Source organism: Leuresthes tenuis, unplaced genomic scaffold (assembly GCF_036924035.1).
Source record: "Leuresthes tenuis unplaced genomic scaffold, fLeuTen1.0.hap1 SCAF_134, whole genome shotgun sequence".
In the NCBI taxonomy this organism is placed as follows: Eukaryota; Metazoa; Chordata; class Actinopteri; order Atheriniformes; family Atherinopsidae; genus Leuresthes; species Leuresthes tenuis.
In genome coordinates, this window is record NW_027325488.1 from 104516 (window position 1) to 117640 (window position 13125).

The 13125-nt window shown below is 41.0% G+C and overlaps 1 pseudogene; it reads right to left on the reverse strand.

The window, feature by feature from the left end:
- Nucleotides 1-212: 212 nt before the first annotated feature.
- On the reverse strand, nucleotides 213-389 carry LOC140287435 (U2 spliceosomal RNA; annotated as a pseudogene).
- Nucleotides 390-13125: the final 12736 nt, after the last annotated feature.

The window sequence follows — 13125 nt, forward strand, 5'->3', positions numbered from 1 at the left end:
ATTTTATAAAAACACCACAGGAACACCGTATTGAGGCTTTGTTCTGACCGCTCATTCGGTGTCGCGTTTCTTTCAAGCATTTCTCCTGGTTAGCCCGCACTCGGCTCGCTCCCAGAGCCGTGTTAAAGTCTACTTCGCATTCACTCTCTTTTCTCAGCAGACTAAAAGAAACTTCCATCCTGCACCGCTGTTAGCTTTTTCACAAGAGCAGAGGAGAGCGCACCGTTCCCAGCGGCACTGCAGTACCGGGTCGATGCTTGGAGTGAACGGAGCAAGCTCCTTTTTCAACTCCTATTGATAAAAATCCATTTAATATGTAGTCCTTGCATAGACATATCACATATTAAACTGATAAGTACAGATGGATTATGTGCAATTAGTAAAGAGAGTAGAGGACGATCTCTCTCGTTGGAAGTCCTTACCTATATCACTTATGGGGAGAGTTACAACCATTAAAATGATGATACTACCAAAAGTTAACTATTTGTTCTCAATGATCCCCATAAAACCATCTGCTACTTGGTTTAAGTCACTAGATTCATGCATCTCCAAATTTCTGTGGAAAAACAAACCACCACGTATTAGTTTAAAAACCCTACAGAAGACCAAGGACAGTGGTGGATTAGATTTACCTCATTTTCAGCACTATTCCTTAGCCAATAGGTTACAATATATATCAAAATGGTTTAAACCTTGTTGTTGTCACAGTTCCCAGAGACGTTGTAATCGTTGAGGATTCTATATTCACCCCCTCATTAGAGGCACGTGTTGCAGATTGATGACACTGAATCTTCTTCTCTGTTCATTGCTGGCATCATTCCCAGCATCGTAAGTGTTCGTGGCATTGTTAGCCTCTTCTTCTGGATCTTGATATCGAGCATCCTTTTGTATTTCTGGTTTGTAAGTCCTCTCTCTTCGTTCACCGGAGTCTTCGTCTCTTTGTCCTTGAGTTTGGTGATTTTTTCTTCTTTTGATGCCTTGACACAGTGTGACAGGTGATACCACATGGGAGATCCTTTAACTTGGACTGCTGTCCCTGTGCTGCGAAATGGCTGTGCTGCTCAAATGGTCTCTCCTTCATCATATACACAGTTATTTATACATCACCTTCCACCATGAAGCGTTGTCCCTTTTTGTTTCTCTCTTTGTTCTTAAAATGCTGTTATAAATGTCTAAACCAATCCATTAAACTAGATCATTTTGGCAGTAAAGCGATCTACAATGTGCTTGGTCGCAAAGCTGCTCATCTGTGGTAAACAGCTCTTCAGAAAGGCATTCTTCAATTGATTTCACTCATTTTATGTAATAATTTTGTGATTTCCTACAAAACTACACTTCTTCTCCCATCTGTCTGAGTATTTAATATTGTCTGGGTCCCGTTAAAACATGTATTTTTCCCATCTAATTCCTTGTTTGCTTTAAAACAAGTATTCCCCATTTTCTATCCCTTCAGTAGCCAACCAGTTTGTATGGAGTACACTGGAGCAACTTGACTGATCAGTAAAACACTGCTTTTGTTGTCACCGCAAGGCTTCCCCCGTCGGTTGTTTCACTGAGACACTACTGAGTAACTACAACTCAACACAGTTTATACACATAACATTCATATACATACTAACAAACAAACAAACAATAATTTATCGCAATTTTCTCATCTCTGTTTGAACGTACACCCAGGTAAATATTCCTGTAGTCTTCTCATACCGACTATGGACCCATTCATTGTTTAACTTCACTGTTTTGCAAATCCTAATTGAATATTACACATTGACATTGAACTTTACTGGATAAGCAGGTCTTCATTGCATTCAGCAGCCTATATGTGAGCATTTATGTGTAAGCTGTTCTTCTTTGCATTTATCAGCAGCAAGCAATTCTTCACTGCACATGCATATGTAAATAGTAAAACAATTCCAATGTGTTAGCGAAACCTTCTATATCACAGTGGTTTCTAAGGTCTATTTTAAGTTCTTTGCCATCAGTGAGATGACATTGTTTACAAAGTGTGTCAAATTATCACTGAAGATCTTTTCAGGAATTTCAAATCTAGAAATGAGTTATTTTACGCGTGATTTTGCTACTGAGAGTGCATCTGCTTGTGCACATGGAAATATTTCAGACCATTTGGTAAAAACCTCTGTTGTCACTGAGCAGAATCGTTTCCCTTAACATTAATTTAGTTCAATGAAATCTACAAAATAATGAAATAATGAAATCCAAACAAATATGTTGAAAAAGATACACTGGCTTAGGGAATTATCTTCGTTTTGGTCTTAGATTGCCCTGTGGAATGTATTTTGCACATATTTGACCTGCTAGACAAAACTTTATTCATTTATTTATTCTAAAAAAATGTTTTTAATAATTAGTAAAACCATATGCTGTAAAAACCTGGTTCATTATTGCTTCCATCCCTCCTGTTGAGACATGACATGGTCCGTGGCTCAATACTGCAGCATATTTAAACAAATTCTTGGGCAGTATGGTTTTCCTTCCGGTCATTCATACGAGTCTATTGTAGATGGCAATTGAATAACATCTAAAAATGCTAAAATATTTGTAGTTTATACATTTAGCTGTGGATGTCAACATACCTGTTTTTCCAATGCTGTGTTAACACATGTACAGTTGAGAAGGCATACTGACTGTCAGTGTAAACGTTAACAACCTTTTTGTTATTTAATTTACAAGCTTCAGTTAAAGCTACCAATTCGACTGCTTGAACAGAGTAATTTTTTGGTAGTGGTTGTTTTAAGAAAACTTCAGTTTCTGTTACTACTGCAAATCCTGTAGCATTTGTGCCATCAGGGTTTTTTGCTTGACCTGTTGAATAAATATAGTTATTTCTGCATTTTCATAACGTATATCAGTTAAGTCTGGCCTGGGTAAAACACTGATGGTTATTTCTGACATGCAATCATGAGGCTTTCCATCTGTGGGGTAGGTAGCAGTGTGGATGGATTAAGTGTAGCACATCTCTCGACAACAAGGTGTGGCTGTGAAAGAAGAACTGTTATGTAGGAGAGATGTCTGGTAAAGATATTTTGTTAAGTAACCATATCACAGCCACTGCATGAGGTACCTTAAGTGTTAATGGGTGAAATAACACCATTATTGTTGATGCCTGCACTGCCAATGGCTTCTGGCCATTGATTCAAAAGTACGATCTTGTCCCTGTTTCCCCCTTTCAGTGGACACTTGCCCCTAATTACCGCAATTCAGCAGGGGGTCTTTCATTAGGAGTACTGGACTCCCCCGTGCACGGTTTCAGCTCCGACCCTGGAAAGCGGAAAAAACGTTGAGATCTGGTTTGAGGACCCAATTGTTGAGAAAAGTCTCTCAATGAGACTCAGAGTTGCTGGAGTCAGTTAATGCAAATGTTTAATCTTGCAGCAAGTTCAAGAATGTGTGTGTGAATGGGTGTATGTGTGCGAACGTGTGTGAGTTTGTGTATGTGAGAGTTTAATGAACCTGTTATCCACAGGCAGGTCTTAACTAGTATGGCACAGGTCCAGCCTGTCTCATCTTTTTTGGAAGGTCCAGCGCTCGGCCGTAACCCTTCTGTCTGTTTGGACTCTCACATACATTCGGTTAATCATAGAAAAACGAGAACAAAACTTTTTAGCCCCTTAAATTCATAAAACAGACATGGTGCAGTTATTTCCATTCTAGAAAATAAGAGTAATCACCACCATTCCTATAAATTCTGGATATTCTAACAATCTGAATCTTTTTTAAATGTTCGATGAAGCCCTTTGCTGTTCTGTTTAGAGACTCAGCTGATCACAAACCAAGTTTTGCTCTTGAACCAAGCTTCTAAACTCTTCACCTTTTTCATTTCTCAGTTAGTATTCACTTTAAAACTGATTAAAAGAAAAATTAAATGAATGCCTATCAACAAATGTGGGATCTAAACTCTAGTGCTTTCTCTAAAATAATTTCCTTTCTCAATTCAGAAAGGTGTGTGTGTAAGTCACAACACCTGTGACACCAAAACGGCTTTCTTTTCTCTCTTTTCTCTACACTCTGCACTGTGAGCACACACACCAAATCAGAAAGGCTTTTTTCTCTCTTTTCTACATTATGGACTGTGGGGACACAAAACCGCTCTCTCTCTTTTTTTTTTTGATTGTGTGCCAGGGCGTTGTCTCACGTATTAGATTATGCTTAAGATACGAATGGGTTTATCAGTCACATCAGAATCCGTACATACTGATCCTCCCGTAAGAAAATGGTCGGATCTTATCAAACACACTTTGTTTCTTGTGACAAGTCAGCGAAACAGCGTATACACGTCAAGACACTGAATCAAGTTTGCCACAAGAACTCATAAGTTTGGCAGTATTGCTCTGCCGTCAGCAATCATACACCCATTTTATTTTCATGAGACATGTGCAGGCACCTGTTCATCTACTGTTCTATCACTATGAATTAGTTTATCTATTATCAATAAGGATACTTCTACAACTACTATCAAAGTATGTCTTCTTATGTTGTCAGTTGCTATATATGAATAAGTGGGTTGCTACTGAAAAGCATTAAGCATGTCACACAGCCCAAACATATAACATTTCAGGACACACCACACAGTTAACAACCACAGTGAAGCGTGTCAAAGCCCAAACATGTAACATTCAACAGGACACTTACACAACACATTCAAATCAAACAGTCAGACAACATACAAGAACATATACCCCAGCCGGGTAGGAAGGTCCAGCGCTCGGCCGTAACCCTTCTGTCTGTTTGGACTCTCACATACATTCGGTTAATCATAGAAAAACGAGAACAAAACTTTTTAGCCCCTTAAATTCATAAAACAGACATGATAGTCTGAGACGATAGGACTGCTTTTTAGTTTTTATTTGAATAAAAGAGGGTTTCCCGGTTGTGTCATTAGTGAGACAGAGATTTCATGGGTAAGTGAAACTTTTGAAGCAGTCCGAAGAAGTGTGAAGTACTCCGAAGAAGTGTGAGTACAGATTAAGGTCCTCATTGGAGACGTCCTTTGAGTGAAGGAATATATTTCCCCATTCCAAGTCTGAGAATGGGAAACAGTAGGTCTCAGACTTTTGACCCTACCGGGGGACCTAAGCATGATGAAATGAAAAAGACATATGGTCCAGAGGTTTTCCACCAGAAGGTTCTTTTAGTATGTTAGAAATAAGAAAATTAGAAGAAAAGTTTTGCAAATATGAGAAAGAGATGAAGCAAAAAAAAAGAAAATTAAGTTTAAATAAGAAGTAAGAAAGGTATAGAATTTTGGAAAAAATAAAGTGTATTAAGAGAAAGAAAGGAAAATGTTAAACAAATGCCATGACGGAATGATGATAATAATTTAGTATTAGCTGTGCCGGATCCAGACCTGGACTCCTGCCCTCCACAACGCCTGCAACAACAACAGCCAGCCCTGCCACAAGCCTCTGGCTCTCGGGAAGAAGGGACTTCTTCCATCCTCCCTCGGGAAGAAATTCCATCATTCTCACAACATCAGCTACATAGGTCTGATGATGAGGAAAAGGAAGACGTTTGGTTCTCCAGCGTACCTGCCCAAGAACTTTTAACGCAAGTGACAAAAATCCTTTACCCACAATCTGGACTTCAGAGATCTAAACGTGAGAAAAAAAAAACCAGATTCAAACCATGCCTATGGTTAAAGTTGCAGTTCCCACTGGACCATTACTGGTTTATCGACCCTGGACTGAGACTGACATCATGGAAGCATAACAATGCTTACCAGATCCAGAGATTTCTGGACCCCATTTTGCTGACGAGTTGCGAGATTTCTGCGCACAATTCTGCCCGACTGGGGTTGAATTGCGTCGCATATTGGCAAAAAAGTTCAAACCGTCCGACCTCTGCAAAATAGAGGCCAGTATGCTACAACTGGATTTGCGACCTACCAACAGTGAACGAGGACATAATGATAACGCTCAATATGAAGCAGCCAACCAAAGACTGTGTCAAGCCATCACCACTCAATTTCCAACCAAAATCAATATGTCCCACATTTACACCTGCAAACAGAAACCTGGTGAAGGGACTGATGATTTTGTACACCGCATCCTTGAGGAAGTCAGCAAGCACAGCGGTCATCAGAGACCAAGGGATTTGGGTAATGAATCAGGACCATGGGAGAGTATTGCATGCAATGCAATAATTAAAGGCCTCATGCCAGATGTCGCCACTGAAGTAAAGAACATTTACGTGGGATGGTGTGAGGGTCCTCGTTTGGCTGACGTTCGCCGATATGCTCGCCATGCTCATAACCAAATTGAGACGCGTAAGACAACCAAAAGGGACAAGTGTGAAAAGGAGCTGCATTTGGCAGCCATGACCATGTATTACGCAGTTGGTGTAAACAGAGGACGAGGCCGAAGTCGAAGACGTGGACGTGTGGGATCAGAGCTATGATCCGAATATTTGTTTTTACTGTGGCCAGACTGGACACTGGAAGAAGGACTGTCCACAGCTGAAAAGTGATGAAATTGGGCAAAAGGCTGACTGAGGGTGGGAGGCAGGTTCTGGACGTCACGCAGCAGCGGAGCCTCCACTAATGGGTGATAGCACAAACACACTCACACATTTTTCCTGCTCTGTGTAGTGAAGAAACGCTTGCCGACTGTGATTTCCGTCCTAGAGCAAAGATATTTCTCTCAGAATATGGGAACTTATGTTCATCAGTAGTGACGTCAGGGGAGTTTTATTGTCCTCCAAAGTTAAGTGGAAACCACGTTTACTCTATGTCTGCCTCAGGCCAGGTTGTGAAGGAGAAAATGACAATGCCCATTGCGTGTTGTCACTCCCGATGAGCTCTCCTTCAAACACTAATTTTTGTTATCAGAGTTGTGTCCCATTAACCTGATGGGCTGTGATCTCATGTGTAAATTAGGCATTATTTTAACTTCTACACCAGAGGGTGTTAAGGTTATGTTACAGCCTGACAAAGTTTTCACAGCAGTGCAGTTTGATTCATCGGCACTTACATATGCTTATGAGTGGAAACTTCCCAGCTCTCCTTTTTCACAACAACTAGTGGAAGAAGCAGAAGTGTTAGTTTCACCCCTTTCTGATTTCATGCAACCTACTGATTTGCACTGCACATCACACATTTCTTTGGGGCCTGACAATGACTATGAGAAGAAGTGAAAAAATATGTGCGCCTACTTTATTGGCTGTGTCGCTCACTCCAGAGCACTTCGATTTTTTTAATGTTTGTGGTACTCGCCCTCACATTTCCTTGGCCAAACGTACACACTGGCAGTGACAAGGTGTGGGAGAGTTTGTTGCTACATGTCAGAAATAAATGGAGTGGACTGTTTCACCTGCTGATCCAAATTTGATGTTTTCTGAACGATTGTCAGCATACAAAAAAACATTTTTGAGTACAATGCATTGTCAAAGAACTGTGGACTTAATTCCTACCACAGAATCACATTTTGAAGCATGTTTTTTATCTGAAACAGATTTGTCTTCGATACCCATGTTGGCTGAAGTGCCCAATGATCTTTGGGCTAAGAGCAAATATGATGTGGGGTTGATAAAAGGCTGTGAACCAGTAATTGTCACCCCTAAATCAGACTTTTGTCCATGTAAAAAACAGTACCCTTTTAAGCCTGAAGCAATTAAAGGGATTAAACCTGTTTTTCAATCTTTTCAGAAAACAGGCGTTATTGTTCCTTTTGAAAATTCACCTGTGCTTACTCCATTGTTTCCTGTTAAAAAGATTAAAGATGCTGGCCAGCCAGATGAATGGCGTTTTGTACAGGACCTCCAAGCGGTGAATGCTGCAGTTCAGCCACATGCTCCTACTGTGCCCAACCCACACACTATTTTGTCTCAAATTACATCAGATGCACAGTTTTTCTCAGTGGTTGACTTGTCGCCAGTGCACCCTGATAGCCCATTTTGGTTTGCTTTTTAGTTTGAAGGGAGATCTTGGACTTTTACCCGGTTATGCCAGGGGTACTGTGAAAGTCCCACTATTTACAATGCTGCCCTCAAAGCTAGTCTGGATTAACTTCAATCAACCACAGGCTCTGCTCTTTTGCAGTATGTGGATGACATCCTTTTATGTGGTCCATCTAAACAACAGTGTGAAAAAGACAGTGAATCTGTTGAAACATCTTCCTTCTTATGGCCATAAAGCCAGCCTTTCTAAATTACAGTTTGTACAGGACGAAGTCACCTTTTTGGGTCATGTGATTTCTAAGGATGGGCGCTCACTTTCTCCTAAACGTGTTGCTGCAGTTCAGATCATTCCTAAACCGGTTACTAAAAAACAGCTTATGTCATTCTTAGGTATAACATCTTACTGCAGGAACTTTATTCCTAACTACTCTTTTCTCGAAGCTCTCTTAGGTGCTCTTATCCATGGTAAAGGCAGCTGCAGTTCTGACATGCAGCTCCAGTCAGCTGATCGTGTTCCATGGACTCCTGAGGCTGAATCAGCCTTTAGTGAGCTTAAGCTGGCTCTTCAAACAGCACCAACACTTGGCATTCCAGATCCTCATAAACCTTTCATACAGGCAGTTGATGAGAAGCATGGTTGTATGACATCTGTTCTTATGCAGGAACATGGGGCAGGCAAAGGCCAGTGGCTCATTTCTCAGCAAAACTGGACTCTGTGGCTGCAGGCCTGCCTGGTTGTCTTCGTGCTGTTGCAGCTGCAGAGAAAGCTGTCCTGGCCTCCCAAGATATTGTGGGCTACGCTAATTTGACTGTTTTGGTTCCTCATACTGTTGCCATTATTCTTCTCGAGCAGAAAACTTCACATCTTTCAACTGCTTGTTGGCTCAGATACACCTCTGTGCTCCGTGATATGCCAAATGTCACTGTTAAACGTTGTACTGTTCTGAATCCTGCTACTTTGCTTCCGACTCCTGAGGATGGGGAGCCTCATGACTGTGAAGCTGTTTTGGAACAAGTTTGTACACCCCGACCTGATCTTTTAGAGACTCCTCTTCCAAACTCTGACATGATTCTTTTTGTAGATGGATCAGCTTTGCGTGATCCAGCCACAGGTACTAACTGTGTTTGGTTTGCAGTATGTTCTTCACATGACACTTTGTTGTCTGGTTCTCTTCCTAAACATTTCTCCGCTCAAACTACTGAACTTATTGCACTTACTGAAGCTTGTAAGTTGGCAGCTGGTAAGTCTGTCACTATTTACACAGATTCCAGATATGCTTTTGGTGTTGTTCATGACTTTGGTGCGCTGTGGAAACACAGGCATTTCCTTAAATCAGATGGTAAAACTATTCTGAACTCCAAGCAGGTTTCTGATCTTCTTGATGCGATCCATTTGCCTACAGCAATCTCGGTCTGTAAGTGTGCGGCTCACACTAACTCAGACGATCCTGTTGCTTGTGGTAATGCCAGAGCTGATGCTGCAGCTAAGCAAGCAGCTAATTTTTTTCCTGTTTTTGCTTCCCTCTTTGCAGGCAGAAGACTCCCTCACAGATGTCCATGCTTTGCAAACTTTTGCCTCTGCAGATGAAATTTGGTCCTCTGGACGCATTTGGTCCTCTGTGGGTGCAACTCATACGGATGGTGTTTGGATGGGACCTGAGGGTAAACCCTGTCTACCTAAACATTTTTTTCCTCATTTTTCAAAATTGACACATGGGTTGAACCATGTGTCAAAAGGAGGGATGCTGAATGCACTCACTGCTCAGTGGTTCACAAAAGGGTTCAGTTCATATGCGCAAAAATACTGTCAGTCATGTATGGTTTGTGCCACACATAATGTAGGAAAGGCATTACACACATCGCAAGTTGCACACCCTCCACCAGAGAAACCTTTTGAACATTTGATGATGGATTTTGTTGAACTCACACCAGCTGAAGGAAAGAAATATGCACTAGTAATAGTGGACGTGTTTAGTAAATGGGTTGAAGTTTTCCCTGCAAAACATGCAAACAGTAATGCAGTGACTAAAGCACTGCTAAACAGAAATCATTCCTAGATGGGGCATTCCAGAGAAGATCAGCAGTGATAATGGCACACATTTTGTAAACACTGCATTGACTGAGGTTGGTAAATTCCTGGGAATAACCTTGCGCACACATTGTGCTTATCATCCACAGAGTGGAGGTGCTGTGGAAAAAGAAAATGGTACATTAAAGTCCAAGTTAGCCAAATGTTGTGAAGAAACAGGTCTGCCATGGACAAAAGCATTACCTATTGTGCTTACCTACATGAGAATGAGAATCAGAGCTCAAGTGAATCTCAGCCCATTTGAAATTTTATTTGGCAGACCTCCTAACCTGGGATTGGGACCTGTAACCAGACCCCTCCCTTCCACAACTGTTTGTGATGATGCTATGTTGTCTTACTGTCGAAACCTTTCCACTGTTCTATCTCAAGTTTCACAGGCAGTAAAAGCAGCCCTTCCAGCCACAGAAAACACACCACTCCAACCAGATGACAGGTGGTGAAGGAACTTCGCAGGAAACATTGGAAGTCCAAACGTTGGCAAGGCCCGTTCCAGGTGCTACTGGTCACTCACACAGCTGTTAAAGTTGCAGAGAGAGCAACCTGGATTCATGCCAGTCACTGTAAGAAGGTACCAGAACCAGTAGATGACTTCCACCCTGACATACATCAGCCTAACCAACACGCCCGGAAGGACAAAGATAAGAGTCAGCAGTAAAAGCTGTACTCCACCGGTGTGTTAAGTGCTAGTAACCTCTGACACCGAAGATTGAAACATCCTTACTGAGACCAGCGATGAAGATGATCATACACATGCTGTGAACCATGGAAGAAACTGTTTGTTGTTTGTATTTTCTTATTTGTAACCAGCATGTGCACATTGTATCTTGATTTCACAGGAAGCAATAATACAGGGCTGCTGTATTTCCCCACGACCCGAGAGACCACCAGACGCCCGAAGCCACACAGCCCCCCCCAGCACACACCCAACCGCCCAGAGCGACGGGACAGCAACCCACCACCACCACTATGTGATCAAGCTAATCAGAAGGGACCAGAGAGAATTAAATTCAGCCAATTGATGTTTTGAGGAAGCAGACATTGTTTCCATGCTAATATAATCTAAAAGAAAATTTCTAAACTGGTTAATACACAGATTGTTCTTCGCTTTCCAGTTCATGAGAATAGTTTTCTTTGCTATACATAACACTGTGAGGATCATGTGTGCTAAGCTAAATTCCACGTTGATGTTGTCTAAGTCACCCAGTATGCACAGTGTGGGGCATGCAGGAATGCTACACTTTAGTCATGTTGATAGGTCCGCACAGACTTCAAGCCAGAACTTCTGGACAGGCGCACAAAACCACAAAGCGTGTGCATAATCATCAGGTGTGTTATCTGTGCAATGTGAGCAGATGTTTGAGTGTGTTAAACCCATCCTGAACATCCTTTGTCCTGTATAGTGTGTTCTATGAAGAATTTTGTATTGTATGAGCTGTAAATTAGGATTTCGAGTCATTCTGAAGGTGTTCAAACATATATGTGGCCAGAAGCTATGACTAGAACTGATGGATAAATCTGCCTCCCATTTTGAGGACGGTAGAGACATTGTGTCATCTATCTTAGACAATAATTTATATATTTTTGATAGTAGTTTTGGGGTGCAGATGCTTAGAAATTCTACTACCCTAATCGGGAGTTGTAAGTCTGGTTGGTGGAGGATATATTTCTTTTTTATTATAGACTTAAGTTGTTGATATTCTAGGAATTTATTGCTGCCTATCTCATGTTGTGATATGAGCTCATCAAATAAAATAAAATGTCCATTTTGGATTATATGTTCCAGATGTTTGATTCCTTTGATCTTCCAGAGAGTAAAGTTTAGCATTTTTTTGTTTTGCAGGATGTCAGGATTGTTCCAGATGGGTGTAAGCTTACACGGGACAAGTGAAGACTATGTTATTTTAAGAAATTCCCACCAGGCTGTCAGAGAGGTGCTGATGTTAATGCTTTTGAAACATTTGTGATTTTTTACGTTTTGACTAATAAGTGGCAGGTCAGAGATTTCCAGATTATCACACAATGCTTGTTCTATATTTATCCATGGTTCATCTATTGGGCTAGGTTTAAACCATTTTGATATATACTGTAACCTATTGGCTAAGGAATAGTGCTGAAAATTAGGTAAATCTAATCCACCCTGTCCTTGGTCTTCTGTAGGGTTTTTAAACTAATACGTGGTGGTTTGTTTTTCCACAGAAATTTGGAGATGCATGAACCTAGTGACTTAAACCAAGTAGCAGATGGTTTTATGGGGATCATTGAGAACAAATAGTTAACTTTTGGTAGTATCATCATTTTAATGGTTGTAACTCTCCCCATAAGTGATATAGGTAAGGACTTCAAACGAGAGAGATCGTCCTCTACTGTCTTTAATAATTGCACATAATTTAGCTTTGTTAGCCCTGAGAGCCTGGAGGAAATGTTTATTCCTAAATATCTAATATTTCCTGACTGTAAAGTGATCGCAGGTATATTCTGGTCCCTATAGTTAATGGGCAGAACTGTGGTCTTAGACCAATTGATAGAGTAGTCAGAAAGTGCTGAGAATTTATTTATGAGTGTGATCGTGTGAGTGAGAGACGTTTGTGAGTTCTGAAGGAAAAGTAATACATCATCAGCATAAAGACTTATTTTATGCTCAATATTTTGGGGTTGGATGCCTTTAATATTTCTATCTTGTCTGATAGCAGCTGCTAAAGGTTCGATGAAAATAGCAAAAAGTGAGGGAGAAAGTGGGCAACCCTGTCTTGTACCTCTCTGCAGACTGAAGCTTGGAGAAGTTTGATCATTTGTCCTGACACTTGCACTTGGGGAGTCAGTTATTTTCTTTTGAGGAGATAAGAGGCTTTAATAATAATATCTTGCAAGAGAGAACAACACAGTACAGAATACAGAGTTGCTCTGACCACTGAAGCAAAAACACACAGTTATATTGCCCACTCATCACGTCATCTGTTTTTGGGTATAGTTGATTGTTCTTCTAACTTTCCTCCCCAACCATTAGTTGAGGTTACCCAGACACACTCGTAAATACCAGCCTAACCCTGTCCCCCCTAAAGTGCAGCTATCTCATAATAACAAGCCCACCATTGTAAAGAGGAATTTAAGAAAACAGGGCAGGGTGG